The 16,091-nt window shown below is 37.2% G+C and overlaps 1 protein-coding gene across 5 annotated transcripts in view; it reads right to left on the bottom strand.

The window, feature by feature from the left end:
- The window catches only part of SPOP (speckle type BTB/POZ protein), a 65,186-nt gene that overhangs the window by 40,730 nt on the left and 8,365 nt on the right, over window positions 1-16,091 (bottom strand). The window contains exon 1 of one of the 5 annotated variants that reach the window (XM_054689577.1): window positions 6,089-6,643. The exons of the other annotated variants lie outside the window; for them this stretch is intronic. The gene's annotated coding sequence lies outside the window, so the exon portion shown is untranslated. Of the gene's footprint in view, window positions 1-6,088; window positions 6,644-16,091 lie in introns of those variants that run through there. 5 annotated transcript variants of the gene reach the window in all.

The following is a 16,091-nucleotide window of genomic DNA, read 5'->3' as shown; positions in this document are numbered from 1 at the left end:
TTAAATTTATCTGGGTTCCTCTGTTCCACAAATCACTTTGGTTAAGAATTATAAGGTACTAAATGGTTTTATACAGTTGAATACTATAGCCTAGTGGAAATCAAAACCTCCAGCTTCACAGTAGAGGTACAAACTGGGCACTTCCACTTCTGTCCAGTCTGTCCCTAACTCTACAGGGTACTTAGAGTTGGCCCCAATTCATCTATACATAAACCAAGCCTGTTTCCATCTGAGGACCTTTTCGTTCTCTTCAGCCTGGGAGACCCTTCTTCATATTCACACTGTTTGCTTCCTGTATTCGTCTTAGTTCAAAAGTAACCTCTTTTTTTTTTTTTTTAATGCCTTCTCTGGCCACAGTCCAAACTATTAGCTATCATTCCCCAGCCCCTCCTCCTATGAATTTGTTTTATGTGAATTAACCCTCTATACTGTCTGCATCTGATTACATTCTGACTGCCCTTATAACTGACATTCTGGTTCTGCAAAGCTGAAAAGCAGAACCTAGAGAATTGGGGGAATGCTGAGATAATGCCAGTTCAAAGGCAGAAACAGCTCTGGGTTCTTTTTCTTTTTAGATACTCTGTTAATTTGTTTTTCCTTTGGGGCACGACAATTTTAAACAAAGCCATCCGTAATTTTTGAAATATTTCCCATTACATCCATTTAAGCTTTTTTAAAAAATTACAAAAGAAAATCAAGTTTCTAGAATCTGTCTTTATTTTTTATTTGTCTTAAAGAAATCACTACTTTTTCTGACCACTACGCCTTATTCTATAATAAGTAGTTTATTTTCTATATAATTTCTGTCATTCTGGGCCTCCCTGGTGGCACAAAGGGGTTAAATCTCAGCACTAGGAAACACTGCAGCATGAGTTAGATCCCTGACCAGGGAGCTAACCCATGTGGTGCAGCAGAGCTCTCCTGTCTTGCCTGCTGCTTCCCCCAGCAGTGTATTTCAGTAGATTTGCCTGTTCTGCTCCCCACGCTGTCTCTGATGAATCTTCTCACACACACCCCACCCCCATACCTCTGGCCTGTACCCCAGTTCCTATATGTAAAAATAAGTAAAATCTTTAAAAAGAAATAATTTTTGTCATTCTATCATAATGAAATCAGGAAGCTGACATTTGTTTTCTGAAATGAGAAACTGACTTAAAATTAGAAAAATAAAAGAGTGATAAGAACATTTTTGGAGATGGAAATGTAAATAATGCCAACAATTTTAACAAAAAACGCCTCATTAGGTAAAAGTCATTTAACAAATGCCTCATAGGTAAAAGTCATGCTAATACTACTTACTCTTCAGGAGTAAAAGAATGAGGAAACCTGAATAAACGTGAAGGGAATTCTTTGCTATTAGCCTGAATAGTCTTTGAGGGGAAGACACGGGCACCCAGAACATCTTGTACTGTGTCACACAGAAGATGTTTCATAACTATCTGATGAATAAAGGAATTAGTAAAATAATTCTAGAGATATAAAAGTAATGAATAACACCCAATTAAATAACTTTGTTTTACAGATCACAAAAATAAACTCCAAAGCAATTTAGTGGCTTGCTCAATGTGATAAAACACACACAAAAGACCAGGAGCAGAGATGAGATCAGAACTCAAGCCATTATATTATACTATCTCCCTGTAGTATGTTGGAAAAAGTAGGCGCTGGGCTCAATAATCTCAACATAGGTAAAATGCACTGGTGAAAAACAATCTGTAGTTAAGGACTTTGAGTTCAATACTGATTTAGAATACAAAAAAGACTTCAGTGAAACACAATAGTTACACATCATGTAGAGTACAAATGACCAACCAAACTCTCCCCATTATCAGAAAGCATGTTGCAAACCAGAAAACACAAGCAACACTGGCATCCCCCATCTAGCTTTCCATTCTTACCTAATTTGACTGCTCATATTAAGTCAACTGTCGGATTACCCTATTCCACTCCACATTCAAAACAGAATTAAAGTGGCTACACAAACTGGATTCCTCCCTAAGGATGTGGGGTTACAAAGATAAATTTGCAACTCTATTTGTTCTTGGCCCTCTATAACCTTTTCTCCCTTTCAATTCCATCAAACCTTGACTGACTAAAGCTACACAGACATGATTTGTTTGACTCTGATCCTCAAGATGTTGAAAGGCTCCTTTATTTTCTAAAAAACACTTTACTTTCAAGCAAAGACTCATCAGCCTACTCAAATTATTATAAAATAGTTGGTCCACTTTGATAGCATTTGGGATTATTTAAATGTTGGAAGAGTTAGGTTTTCCCCACCGATACAAGTAGTAAAGTCAAAAGCAACAGCAGATTTTTATCCTAAATCCAACAACTAATCTTAGCATTAATAAAAGTGTTTCTTGCTTGAACCCTATAGTCATTCAACCATAAAAAATATTCATTGAATGCAATTTGGATGTCTAGTCCTATGTTGAATTATGAGTCTCACCACTACCAATTTCTTTGCTTCGTTTGAATAAAGAGAAAATGTTTCTGGCCTTAAGTCAGGAAAAGACTCAACTTACAATTAAAAGAAGAACTATATTATCAAGTTTTCAAGAACTTAAAGAGTTTCTCCTAAATATATACATTTTTCTCCTTTAAACAATTTTTCTATCATCTTTTTAACTTTTTTTTTTAAGATTTATTTATTTATTTTTATTTATTTATTTATACAAGCACTGGGTACAGTCAGAAGCGCGGGAGGGTGAGAGAATTCACCAGAGCCAGAGCAGGGAGCAGAGCAGGCAGAAGGACCAAAGTACACTACTGAGGGGAGCAGCGGGCGGCAGGAGAGGTCTGCGCGCCATGCGGGACCCTCCTCCGGTGGCAGGGGAGCAGCCAGGGATCGAACCGGCGCTGCAGAGGCTGCGGGCAGCTTTGCAACCCAGCGCTCAACCGCTGCGCCACCGGGGAGGCCCTCTATCATCTTTTTTGACAGCACACTTTGCCTTTAAATAATTTAGCAGGCCACTTAGAAGTCACAAAGATTAGTTCTCCAACTACTCACCCTTGTTAGTAGATGGAAAAAACTCAGTAAAATCAATTTTTAAAATCTAAAATAGTCAGATAGGTATTCAGATTGAAAAGGGAACTGTGGGTTCTAGACACAAATTCACTTCAAATATTAAATACTTACATTAGAACTAATTTACTTTTTTTTTTAAAGATTTATTTATTTATACAAGAACTGGGATACAGGTCAGAGGTGCGGGAGGGTGAGAGAATTCACCAGAGAAAGAGTGGGGAGCAGAACAGGCATTGGACCAAAGACAATGCTGACAGTAGCAGCGGGTGAGACAGGAGAGGTCTGCCACGCCATGTGGGTTTCTCCTTGGCCGGCCGGGAATCGAACCCACGCTGCACAGGCTGCAGACAGATTCACAGCTCAGTACTCAACCCGCTGTGCCACTGGGGAGGCCCAAGAACTCATTTACTTTTTTTTTAAAGATTTTATTTATTTACTTATACAAGCACTGGGTACAGTCAGAAGCGCAGGAGGGTGAGAGAATTCACCAGAGCCAGAGCGGCAGCAGAACAGGCAGACTGATGATACACTGCTGAGGGGAGCAGCAGGCGGCAGGAGAGGTCTGCGTGCCATGTGGGACCCTCGCCCTGCGGCCAGGGATTGAACCAGATTGAACCAGTGCTGCAGAGGCTGCGGGCAGCTTCGCAGCCCAGCGCTCAACTGCTGCGCCACCGGGGAGGCCCAAGAACTCATTTACTTTTAAGGGACTGGATCTCCAAAGCTACAAAATGTGGTGAAGAGTTAACACTACCACTTGATCTTTACTTGATCTTGATCTTTACTGTCAGAGGTAGTTATATCAAAAACTATCTTAGAAAGGTCAACATCTTATTGGGTCTTCCAAAATCAATTTCTTCACAATGAGAAATAGACATCAGTTAAATGAACTGTTAGAATGAGACGAGAACAAGTCAATATATTCATAAGCTTTTGCTATCCTTGATACCTGAATTCTAGCATGAGCTTTGCAGATTACGTTCTTAAATTTGAGTTTTCTCATCTTTAAATCGAGGATGACTGTCCAATAATCTAAAGTTCTATGTTCCTTTGGAAACACTGTTAAAATTCTATCTGCCTCTCTTTATATATGCTTTTTAAAAGTTAAAAGCAATATACACACAGCATAAACAATACAAATTATGGGAATTTTAACTGAAAGGTAAAGGTTTCCTTCCAGACACCCAATTTCCTCTTCTAAATCCTAAAGGCAACCACTATTTTCTTTTGTCTCCTCACAAATAAAACCCACAAAAAAGGCCACATGCAAATACATGGCAAATACATACAAACACACACAGACACGCATGCAGGGTTCACATCCCTTGTAGACATATATATACCTTATTCTTTTTAATGGTTGCAAAGATTTCTATTGGATCCTGATGTGCGGTTTCCAGGTTTTTGCTACCCCCAATGTGGCAAATACGTATACTGAATATAAGTGCAAGTAAGCCCTAGAGTCTATGCATTGTTTATTTTGATTGATAGTACCAAATTGAGCATCTACCCTCTGATACACTATTCATCCAGGATGGGAAGAGACAAAGAGACATAAGCAAACCTTAAGAAGAGCCAGTGAGACTTAGAACAAAAAACAAACAAAACAAGGTCACAAATTGTCTTTTTATGAATTAACTGGGCAAACTCTAGCCAAAAACATAGCAGACATGATATGTGGTACTTGCCTGTTACTTAGAAGATTTCAGTGTTGCTGTTTTCTTAAAGTGTTTATAAAAGAAGGAACAAGCAGAAAATAAACGGGGGTGAGATGTGAGGGTATCAGGGAGGAGGGTCACAGGGAAAGAAGGTGAGCAATTTGTATTGCAGACTCTAAGAATCCCAAGGAGGTCCAATTCTGTTTTAAATCAGGATGTGGATTAATGACATGTATTGCTAAATTACTCCACATATAATCTGGCTACTTTCACCCAGAAATAGTTTCAGCACAGTGAGAAGTCAATTCAGCTGTTTATCCCCAAATTAGAGGGGACAATGCATGACTCCAGAGGTAATAAAAATGTTAATTAAGCATAGAGAAGCAACTTGGTGTATTTTTAAGTGTTTGTTACATAATTGTTATAATCTCTATAATCTACTACATGCAGTAGATACTCAGTAAGTAACTGTTAATTCAGTCATCTACTTTGAGAATTATCATCTTAGTTTAACAGAATTATTTGTAAATGAATTAAATATTAATCACCTCTAGTAATGTATAAGTGTGGATGTATGTACAAACTTCTAAAACCAATTGAATATAAAAGTTCTTATTTTGCTTTCCTATACTTTGTTATTGTTAAGTATTTATTACATCTTCATTCAATATGTATTACATCTGTATATTACAAATATTTATTATACCACATTTTAGAGGTAAATGAAAAAATACTTTTAGTTCTACATTGAAAAGTGGGGGGAAAAATCCTAATTTTAGAATCAGGTAAATACAGTATGTCTTAATGCAGTATATTTGTTTTCAGGAGGAGCTCCCTCTAATTTTTTGAGAAACATAAGAAGGTTCAACGTTGGAACACCCTCTATGAGATTATTCCCAACACATTCTTTTCTTACCCAATTAAATCAATCATACCCAACACTAAATCTCTTAAGAAAACTGCTCCCAATTTTTTGTTATAAGAGGGTCATTAAATAAAAGCCTCACATTAAAAAAAAAAATTGACAATTAAAAAGACAATATAAGCATCAATTGGAAGTATTCAGAATCAAGGCCAATCTGCACATGACATACTAATCAAGCACATTAAGTCCAGAAATTTGGCTGAGAACCAGAAGAATTTCTTTCAAAATGAGAGTGGTCTTCTCAGTCCTTGCTCTGACTATACCACAAATTATCAAGGGGTCAGACTGCAGGTACCGGGCTCACAGCAGAGTTCCAAGTATCCAACAGGGCATCAACTAGGAAAGGGGTGGGAGATGAACTAAATGGAACAGAAAGTAAATTAGAAGTGTTAACTGGCATGGATCTTGCCCATAGTGTTATGAAAAAAATCATGTGGGAGGTCCCTGAATTCTATCACTAATAACAAAACCCCTTACCTGGGGCATGTGATATGGATAGGCCCTTTAAGACTGGTTGCAGCTGAAGAAAAATAAATCTTCTAAGTGCTGGCAAATTCTGTCTAATGGAGTTCAATGTCTCATCCTCCAGAATGAATTCCACAAATTAGCAGATAAAAAACTGATGTTGAGTTTTTAAATAAAAATTACAAACCAAAGAAAAACAAATATTCCAATCACTTAAAGAGGCAGGTCTCAAAGTGAGATGAAATAATTATAACCTTCAATACAATATACTGTTTCTAAGACACACAAGAATCTGTTTCTTGGACTTGAAATTGGTATTAAGTGGCAACGGATCAAGGAGAGAAAAATAAATGACTACTTGAAACTAATCCAAAAAATCAAATCCAAAGACTTTCAATTTAACACTGAGCTAGCACACACTGTCAAGAACAAACAAAAGCAATATTAGCTGGGTTGCTATGTTAAATGGCAAACTACTATGACATAAAAGAGAACAATGGCTTATGATTGGCTGTAGACAGCCTGGTAAAAACATGTATATTTATTGGTTTCTTGCCATACTTGCCAGAAAGGCTTATCCTTTCAAACCATGTAATGCAAATAGCCTTCAAAAGCAGTTTGGTTTTTTTTTTCCCTCATGGTATGAGTTTTTAATGAGTGTTTACTCCATACATATGCATAGTAATCAAGGCATAGTCCTGTGGCGGAAGGGAGGTGTCTCAGTTTTCTATTGCTATATAATAAATTACCAAAAACTGGTGTCCAGTGTCGTTGACACATTCACATAATTTATAATTAACCTAATCACTTTTAAAATATTTCTTGTCTAGGGCCTCCCCGGTGGCGCAGCGGTTGAGCGCTGGGTTGCAAAGCTGCCCGCGGCCTCTGCGGCGCCGGTTCGATCCCCGGCTGCTCCCCAGCCACCGGAGGAGGGTCCCACATGGCGCGCAGACCTCTCCTGCCGCCCGCTGCTCCCCTCAGCAGTGTCCTTCGGTCCTTCTGCCTGCTCTGCTCCCCGCTCTGGCTCTGGTGAATTCTCTCACCCTCCCGTGCTTCTGACTGTACCCAGTGCATGTATAAACAAAAAAACAAACAAACAAACAAACAAATAAAACATGCCTCTATAAAAAAAAAAAAAATAAAAATAAATAAAATATTTCTTGTCTATAAACTCTAATTTTCATAATTGATGTTAATTTAGCTAATTCTAAATATCTTTTTATTTGGTGATAAAGTTACCTTCATGCTTTATTCTAAAATAAAAAATTATGAGCTTTCCTACGATCCTACCATATTTGGAAATGAAAATTATTAAACAGAAATTTTAAAAATATTTTAAAAGATACTGCAGTATATCTCTAATGAAATAATTCACAGTTGGGTGGGGGAGACCAGAATCAGTACAGCACTCATTAACAGGTTTGTAAACTCTTCAGATCTTTTCTTGCCTCTCTATAAGCAGTTCTAAGGAAATAGAATAAATACATTTAAATTCACCCACTGTGTATGTAAGCTTGATTACTATGCATACTACAAATCACTATTCTGCTACTAGATACCATCACATGGTTTATCTCACAGTTACCTCATATCAGCAAGCCCACCTTCCTCCAAAAATCTGTCTTCCAGTGATCCCATCAATCATCCAGGCTACCTAGGAGATAGCCTTAACTCCCAGCTCTTCCTCAGACCTCCATCTCCACTTGCCCATTTAGTCAATCTTCAGGTCTTGACAGTTTTACTTCAGAAATACATACCAGAACATTATTAGTTCAGCACACAAGTATTAACTGCAATGCTTTCTAGCTTCATTTCTTTAGAGTAGCTGGGGTTTTACTGTTATTTATTTTGGGCTATAGCATCTTTGCATGTTTCCTCTATCCAGAATGCCTTTCTTTCATCTATGTAAACACCTACTTTAATCTGTCCAAGCAAAATTAAATGTTTCCTCCTCCTCACTCTAGATGTGAAGATCTCCTACTGTTGTAATTATGCCTTTCCCACTAGATTGAGTCTCCCAGGAGGGCCCCTAACAGTGTTATATTCACCTTCATAAGCCCGATGTCTAGGCAGTACCCAGAAGACAGCAGGTGCTGACTAAATGTTTGAAAAAGTAATGAGTGAATCTATCATGATGCAGATAAAATGGCCTCAAGGATTTTTACCTCCCTTTGCTAAGATTCCATGCTCACTAAGTTACTTTTTGCTTAATACACATAGTAGTTACTAATTGTATATATTAGATAAGTTACTAACAAAATATCTGTGTATCAGATACCTCACCTATAAGATACAGATAAAATACCTCCTTCATGAGGTTATTATAAATATTAAATGAGTTAAATACATGTAAAATACTTAAGAGTAGTGCCTGACACATATTAAATGCTCAATTAAACATTAGCTATTATTATTAGGTTTTAATATCCTGTCAGGAGGGGAATGGAACAAAGCAGACATGTTTTCTAGGTCATAGGAAAGACTACTCTTCAAAGCACATCAATAAAATGACATTCTATTTTATGTCAGCCCCTTGTGAGTCTGGTGAAACCAAAGAAACAGAGCTTACTTGCAAGACTGAGAAATGATTCCTGATTGGACCCCATCAAGTTAATAGTATCCTAAGAAGGCTTATCAGAACAACTGATTGGTCACCTTACAATATCTTGCCTTGTTTCTCTCTAAAAGGCATTTTGGTCAAAAATAGTGCACTTTAGTGAAAAGAATGTGCTGTTAGGAGGAGATATTTAAAAATATAGATTTGAACACAAATACGTACTTTACAAGAAAGTCTCAGTTTAAAAAACTAGTCATTTCTCAATTATACACACTCAGGGAAGTGAAAGGCATAACTGATAATTGACCATCAAAACAGACTTAAACATCCTTAACATTTTATTTTGGAATGTATTATGAAGTTTCTCCTATGTATTTAAACTCAAAGTTATATTTGAGCTACATTAACATTACTTCCTATGGCCTTAAATATTTATACAGTCTGGCCATACACATTAAAGACACACACAAAGAATTCAAAATACTAGGATGCTAGGACACCAGCATGGGATAAATTCCTATGGATAATTTAAATGCAAATAATTAAAAACTCACTGTTATTATATAATAACTCCTTTCAACCACATAGCATCCTCTTGAGGCTCAACTTTAGCCATAAAATTCTTTCAAATGAAAATTTCTAAGTGTCATTTAGAAATGAATGAACAACTGAGTTTTCAATCTAAACCTGGGAAGCCAAGGGCCTCCCCGGTGGCGCAGCGGTTGAGCGCTGGGTTACGAAGCTGCCCGCGGCCTCTGCAGCGCTGGTTCGATCCCTGGCTGCTCCCCGGCCACCGGAGGAGGGTCCCACATGGCGCGCAGACCTCTCCTGCTGCCCGCTGCTCCCCTCAGCAGTGTACTTCGGTCCTTCTGCCTGCTCTGCTCCAAGCTCTGGCTCTGGTGAATTCTCTCACCCTCCTATGCTTCTGACTGTACCCAGTGCATGTATAAACAAAACAAACAAACAAATAAATAAATAAATAAAAACATGCCTCTAAAAAAAAAAAAATAAAAAAATAAACCTGGGAAGCCAGGAGGGAATAATCCAATTGAGGATTTTTGGTCCCACAGATGTAGGAGTGCATGATTATGCCTAAAGAGTTAGAAATAGGTATCAACCTAACTGCAGGCCAATTTATTTCATAAAATCAGGTATTCTTGAAAGGTTATGTAACTATCTTAGTGCTAGAAAGGGCTTCTGCAATCTCCTTTTCTAAACTCTTTGATTTTTAGAAGAAACTGAGAACCACAAGAATTGCAACATATCTTCAAACTACATAATAAAATAAATATTTAAGTATTGGGAAATTCACTTATTTTTTTATTGAGATATAACTGGCATATAACATGGTACCAGTTTTAGATATATAACATAATGACTTGACATATGTACATATTGTGAAAAAATTACCACAATAAATGTAGTTAACATCCATTACCAGTTACAAAAAACCATTTTTTCTTGTGATGAGAATGTTTAAGATCTATAGGAAATCCATTATTTAAATAATTTTCATATAAATAAATAACCGTCTCCTATACTTCTTTAACTAAAAAAAGACCTTAATGTATTAAGATTGTTTAAATTGGGCTATATCTAATAATAATCTGTTTACCTGATAGTTCCACATTGTACAACTTCAGATGTACTAAAAATAAAATCAGTCATGTGTGATACAGCTTATTTCTTGCACAAGCCTGTCCACTATATACATGACCCCTCCTCCCCCATTACTAGAGCTGGGAGACTCTAGTCTATGTTTCAGCTCTTACACAACCAAGTGCTTTCCTCAAACTTGTTCATGCTATTCTGAAAGCCAGGAATGTTCTCCTACCTCCTATTTGAATCCTCACTGCTGGATGCAAGTGAAGTTCCACTATGCCTAGAAGCGCTCCCTAATCATCAGGGTTTGCTCTGAGTTCCTTTCATACTATTGTCAGTTTCTTGGCAGTTAACAAATGTTATTAAGAACCCCTTACCTGATAATTAACAGAGGATGCCCAGAATTGTAAATGTCTTGTGTATTAAGTCCTTCCCTACCCCCAAATTATTTCTGTAGATCAAGTGAGACACAGGAATAGGTACTTAAAAAAAAAAAAAAAACAGGGAAGAAAAGAAAAACAATCATGTAGAAGAATAAAACTGACGTTTCCCCTTTCTTAACCATCACTGATTTACCACCTATGGTCAACAGATCTGAGTACTGGGGTACACTAAGAACACAACAGTACCCTGTGTCTTTGTCTTGCCGGGATTTCAACTTCAATGGCTCCCATAGCCATTCCACTTAAGATGCCCATTTATGCTCTTATCTTAGCAAGGATCTCTTGGAATTTTCTCTACTTCCCAAATACCAACTTCTGAATTTTTCTCTTTGAACTCATTCCCTCTACCAAAAGGAAGGGGCAAGTCAAAATAAGAAAACAAATAGTGCAAAAGCCCTCCGGGAGGACCTAGCGGGGTATATTAGAACAGAAAGTCAGTGCAGCTGGAAAATGATGAAGAGAGGGAAATACTACGCAAAAACAACAGGCAAGCAACTATTGTAGAGGGCCTAACAGGTCATGATAAACTTCGGATGTAGCCATTTTCATAAATTTTGCTGCTTGATTGTGAAGTTCATTCTTATTAAATGAAACCTAGATCTATGTTTCAAACCTCCTATGCTCTTACAAAACCCAGTGCAATAGATTCAACTGCCTGCATGCTAGGCAGCTTCTCCTAAATGTCAATACATGCAAAGCCAAACACTATCTTTTTCCCAAACCAGCTCCTCCTGACTACTTTATATCTGCTAACAGATGGATCAGTCACCCAGGTTTGTTATCTCAAAGTTATCTTTCATTCCCTGCCTAGTGTCCACCCCATTACATATGGTTCCACAGGTCCTCAAGTCTCCAACCTACTCTTTTCTAGTCCCACTACCACTTATCCTAGTTTATGCTAGCACTAATTCTTTTTTTTCTGTAATCTTATTTTATTTTTAATTTAAATTTTATTTTTATATTCCCCATTCAATTACAACCCCCTTATTTTGACCCCAATCCCTCCTTTCCCCACCCCCCACCCCTCCATAGAGTGTCTCTGGTTCATAGTTGTTTGCTGATTTTGATATTTTCTTTCTTATAGTTATTCTTTTTCCTGGTCCCTTATTTAAGTTTTCTAGATTCCTGCTATGAGTGAGACCATCAGGTATTTTTCTTCTTCTTTCTGGCTTATTTCGCTGAGCATGATCCCTTCCAGCTCTATCCATGTTGCTGCAAACTGCATGTGTTTATCTTTTTTGAATGCTGAGTAATCTTCCATGGTGTATATGTACCACATCTTCTTGATCCAGTCATCTATTTTTGGGTATTTGGGTTGCTTTCAAAGCTTAGCTATTGTAAATAGGCTAGCACTAATTCTTGCTCAGATTACTGGACTAGTCCCCATACCTCCAATTCTTTTCCCATCACATTTATCCTTAAAAGTATCATCTTAATACTTTTCTTTTAATCTTAATACTTTTCAGACCACCAATAAGCAGATGACATAAAATTTATTACCTCAAGTTTCAACTTCAAGTTTCACTCATATATCTGCCCACTTAACATATTTATACTTAGTCTCATTCACATCTCAAATTTAACATGTCTAAAATTGAACTCCTGATTTCTGATCTTCCTTCCAAACCCTAGCTACTCCTCCAATTCCTCTCCGTCTCCCACTCCCATCTCAGTAAGTAGCACCTCTACCCAGTCAACTGCTTGAGCCAGAAACCTGGGAGTCATTCAACACTTTCTATTCCCTCAACCCACATTTAATCTATAATTAAATGGATTCTTTCTTTAACGTACTTCTCAAATCTATCTAGTTCTCTCCATCACCTCTACCACTGAGTCCCACCTGCAAGGCAAGGCTTCTTACTTAAATGGTATTGAGTGCAGCCTAAGCATCAGGATTTTTAAAAGCTTCCCGAGTGATTCTAACATGTGGCTAAGTGTGAGGATCGCTGCTTTACAGGTTCTGGACTCCTAAATCTCTGGCCTCATTCCTACTATTACCTCCCTGGTTCACTTAACTCCAGCCACACTGATCTTGCTGATTCTCTGAGTATGCCAGGAACAACACAGATTCTTCATGGTCTTTGTGCTTGCTATTCCTCTGAGTGGAGTTCTGGTTCTCTTCTTCACTTTCACCTTCTATACTTACTTACTCAAATACGACCTCTGTAGTGATTTAATGCCATGTTCCCTAGCCATTCTAAAATCGCAAGCCCCACCCCAACACTCCCTCTCTCTCTCCAACTGTTTTTCTCTTTGGGACTCATCCCTTTCTAACACAGCACATATTTTATCTTGCTTACTGCCAGAATATGCACTTCATTAGAGTAATGACTTTGTTTAAATTGAGTTTACAACACCATATATGATTTAGGAGAAAAGGTTCATACCTCCTCAGATGTATGTCATCACGTCCACCACCAAAGCACCCATAGTCCTTTACCCTAGATCACTGGGCCCCTTCCCTGACTTTTCCCCACCCTAACCCCTCCTCCCCTTTTAGTAGCCTCAATCCTGCCATCATATTTCAAAATTAAACCAAAACAAACCCTAGAAATATGAGAGAAGGGATTTTTGTCTGTCTTGTTACTTAACTATTATTTAACTCAACAAGGTCTTCCCTGATTCCCCCAACTAAATTTAATTTCCCCATTATGCCCTATAGTAATTTCTTTCTTTCTTTCAAAACATTTATAGAAATCTGTAATTATATTTGTGTTTATGTTGAAACTCCTTTCCTAGAATATAAATCCCAAATAGGAATTTTCTGTTTAATTAACCAAAAAATATTTACTGTTCCTCATGCTTAAGTGGCACAGAGTAATTATTCCAAAAATAGTTAATGAATAAATAAATAAGATCAAATAAATTTCCTGAAAACGCACTCTGATCATGTATTCTTCCAGTCAGAAACTCCCAAAGTCTCTTGACCACTTAATATATTACTCTAACAGCCTGGCTTTGATAGAAGACCGTCCATGTTCTGGGCTTATTTACTTCTATCTTATCTTCCATAATTTCCCGGGGCCTTTGCTTCAGCTCTATTACACTGTATCTAGCGCACACTCTATACCAACAAACACTGCATTTCCCCACCTCCACATTTTTGCTCATGACATTCCTTCAGTCTGAATTCCATCCCCAACTCTGCCAATCAAAACTCCAGCTTTCAAAATACCTACCCTCTAAAACCCGGCCCAAATGTCATCTCCACAGACAGCCTTGACTCCCACTCCAACCTCTCCAACATAATAATCTCTTCCTTTTCCTTTTCTAAACACTTTTAACTCCCTCCCAGTTAACAGCATACATAGCCCTCTCCCCCAACCTATTACAGTATCTTTTGTTTAGAGTCACTCACAATATAGTCCCTACAACAAACAGATATTTGTTGAAATGAAGTCAGTTAACACCACTAATCCACATCTCTGTGATAAAACATAAAAGGGGTGGGGGTGGCGAGGGACAATGAATTGTTTCTTTTCAGCAAGACCCTTTAATGTCCAAATATATGAATTTGGAATGGCAGATTCCCAGCCTTAACCTTCCCTTCTATGCCTTTTCTGAAAAGGTAAGCTCTTTCCAAATGCAATTTTTCAGCTCAGATTTTTAAAATATATTCAACTATTTGAAAAAATGTTAGGTTGCATGTGCTACTATGATGACGTAAATTCCTTAAACTATATTAAAATGGATTACCCTAAGATTATCGCATATTTCAAAGACTATCTGGCTGAAAATCTGAATACCTTAAATTCCTGCTGTCTGAAAAAGATAATTACTAGGAAAACATTTCTGTTCAACAAGAAATCTGAAATTGTTATGATCTTTTTAAAGTATCCCATTCATTTTGAAATCATGCTAAGTGATGTTAAGTCATAGCACTAGCAGTCCTGTAAAATTCTACTATGAAACACTTGTTCCTCAGAATAGACACTTGTTTCCCTTACCACTACATCTCATAAGATAGTGGCTCCCAAGGTGTAGCATGCGGAACATGGAAGTCCCTTTCCAAGCAGTCTGTTAAGTTGAAATTATTTTCATAATACTAAGAAATTGCTTGTCTTTTTCACTGTGCTAGTAGCATTTGCACTGGTGATGCCTTACTACAAGGTAATAGTGTTACTCTAACAGAGTCATGTGTCTTGCACCACCATGTACTGATTTTTTTAAAGTAAGCTTCACTTAAGAATGTTCCTGATGAAGCAATAAAAATTATCAATTGTATTAAATCTGAACCCTTAAGTATAGGTCTTCAAAATACTCTGTGTGAAGAAATAGGAAGTATTAAAAAGCACTTCGGCAGGACACTCAAGTACAATGACTGTCTCCAGGAAAAGTACCTGTAACTTTCTACATTTGTGAGGTGAATTGCTTATTTCATGGACCATTACTTTTACTTGGAATAAAGTACAGTTTATTCAGATAGGGATATTCAACAGACATTTTCTTAAAAATGAAGTGAGTCTGTCATTTCAAGGAAAACAACTGACAGTATTTGTTGCTAATGACAAAATTAAAACTTTTAATAAAAAATTAGAATTTTGGAGACCTTGTCACTGTTTGACCGAATCCCAATATTTAAGACTTTTCTGATGAAATGGGCTGTGATGCTGGGTGGCTTTTCTGATACTGCATTATGAAATGCGTTATTTAGAAGACCTGTTTAACTCAACGAACCAATTATTTCCCAAACAACTAATGCAAGGTATTATAAAATTATGCATAGGTAAAAGGTCCATTCAAGACTCAAGAGAGACCAAAGGACTTTAATGTAACAGTAACATTAATAAGATTTCCAATTCCACGCTGCAACTTAACTTGCAAAAAACTACCAATTGTGAAGTTTTGGTGTACTAGCAGAGAAGCACTGCAGAACTGTCTGAAAATATCTCTGAGGTCATATTTTCTTCTTATACTTCGATCAAAACAATCTATCACATTAGACTGAATACAGAAGCAGATATGAGAATCTGGCTCTCTTTTATTAAGCTGAACATTTAAGGGAGTGTAAAAAAGGCCACTCTTCTTATTAGTTTTTTTAAGTTATTTTCATAAAAATATATATTTAACATGAGTTAGCTTTTCTAAGTAATTTAAAAAAAATGTTTTTCTTTTAAAACTCTAATTTGGTAATATCAATAGATACAAACCACATTAACAAAAAGCCCTTTGGGGTTTTTAAGGGTACAGAGTTCTGAGACCAAAAAGCTTAAGAACCACTCCACCAAGAGAATCTTCTTGTGATTCTGGCCACCTCTAAAGTTGCTGTTTGTACCAAACTCCCCCATTGTCAACCAGAGTTGAATCTGGTGTAGATATCAAACCTTTAGTTTGACCAAATCCGATCTACTCAGCAAACTGAATTAAGCCTCATGGATACCAAGGATTATTTATGGTCAAACAATGGAGTCCA

Source organism: Talpa occidentalis, unplaced genomic scaffold, assembly GCF_014898055.3.
Source record: "Talpa occidentalis isolate TD23 unplaced genomic scaffold, MPIMG_talOcc4v2.1 talOcc4.7, whole genome shotgun sequence".
NCBI lineage: Eukaryota > Metazoa > Chordata > Mammalia > Eulipotyphla > Talpidae > Talpa > Talpa occidentalis.
This window is presented reverse-complemented; position numbering and strand designations above follow the sequence as displayed.